The 1,685-nt window shown below is 41.5% G+C and overlaps 1 protein-coding gene across 1 annotated transcript in view; it reads right to left on the bottom strand.

The window, feature by feature from the left end:
- Window positions 1–1,685, bottom strand: part of LOC104990296 (antigen WC1.1-like) — a 43,376-nt gene that overhangs the window by 23,207 nt on the left and 18,484 nt on the right.

Below are 1,685 nucleotides of genomic sequence, written 5' to 3' on the forward strand. Positions count from 1 at the left end.
GCAGGCACGGACCTGGAATGAAGGAGTTAGGCTTTGTGATTCTCACTTGTTTTTTTCCTTTCCTTGGCTGAGTTGACTGAAGAGAATATTAAGGTGCTTATTGTTTTTGAGAGGAGCATGAGAAGGCATAAAGCCTTCTGCAGCTGTGCTCAGAGAATAATTCATAAAGTTAATCACTGACGTTTGTTCAAGGACTTTTACAAAAAAGTGTTCCAGGGTGAGCACACAGGCTGCAGTTTGAGACCATGGGAGGGATTTCTATCTGAAGCCCATTTGTGAGAAAAGTGTTTATGGCAAAGGAATTTGCTGAATTTAGGGCTTAGGAATAATTAAAAGAGTTAGAAGCTAAAGATTTAAGGATTGCTGTAATGTTGGCTCAGATGGTAAAGTGTCTACAATGCGGGAGACCCAGGTTCGATTCCTGGGTTGGGAAGATCCCCTGGAGAAGGAAATGGCAATCCACTCCAGGACTATTGCCTGGAAAATCCCATGGACAGAGGAGCCTGGTAGGCTATAGTCCATGGGGTCTCAAAGAGTCGGACACGACTAAGCGGCTTCACTTTTACTTTTTAGCATATTCTACTATAGCTTATAGAAATTAGGGACTTTAGAGATATTATTAGCTAGAAGCCCTTTCTAAGAAATAGTGAGCTTAGGATACTAGGGGCAAACAGGACTTAGAAAGATAAGAATTAAACTGAGGAATGTGGTATGCAGCCCAGACATTAGCATGAGTTACAGTGTATTCACAAGGACACATTAGAAAAAGTAGATAAGAGAATTGCTGAGGAAGGAACTCCTTTTGAGGGGCAACAATGATTTTTGGAGAAAAATAAATCTGGGTCAATGGGAAATAAAAATATCAAACCTCTGACCTAATGCTTTTGTAAAAGTATAAAAGAGAATCATAAGCTTGAAATGAACAGGCAGTCCAAGAAAAATGAGAGGCTGCCTCAGTTTCTCGCTGACACTGCTCACCTTTTCAGGTTGAACCTCTGGCTGCTGGAGCTGGACTCCAGCAGAGAATGAAAGGAAGGAGGCAGTGAACAAATACACCAATTTGGGGAGTTCCAAGTATCCAATTTGGCAATAAGGAGCTCATAATCTGAGCCACAGTCAGCTCCGGTCTTGTTTTTGCTGACTGTATAGAGCTTCTCCATCTTTGACTGCAAAGAATATAATAATATGATTTCGGTGTTGACCATCTAGTGATGGCCATGTGTAGAGTCTTCTTTTGTGCTGTTGGAGGAGGGTGTTTGCTATGACCAGTGTGTTCTCTTGGCAAAACTAGCTTTTGCTCTGCTTCATTCCGTACCCCAAGGCCACATTTGCCTGTTATTCCAGGTGTTTCTTGACTTCCTACTTTTGCATTCCAGTCCCCTATAATGAAAAGGACATCTTTTTGGGGTGTTAGTTCTAAAAAATCACTTCATGGGAAATAGATAGGGAAACAGTGTCAGACTTTATTTTTGGGGGCTTCAAAATCACTGCAGATGGTGACTGCAGCCATGAAATTAAAAGACGCTTACTCCTTGGAAGAAAAGTTATGACCAACCTAGATAGCACATTGAAAAGCAGAGACATTACTTTGCCAACAAAGTTCCGTCTAGTCAAGGCTATGGTTTTTCCAGTAGTTATGTATGGATGCGAGAGTTGGACTGTGAAGAAAGCTGAGTGCCAAAGAA

This window comes from Bison bison, unplaced genomic scaffold (genome assembly GCF_000754665.1).
Source record: "Bison bison bison isolate TAMUID 2011002044 unplaced genomic scaffold, Bison_UMD1.0 scf7180017847259, whole genome shotgun sequence".
In the NCBI taxonomy this organism is placed as follows: domain Eukaryota; kingdom Metazoa; phylum Chordata; class Mammalia; order Artiodactyla; family Bovidae; genus Bison; species Bison bison.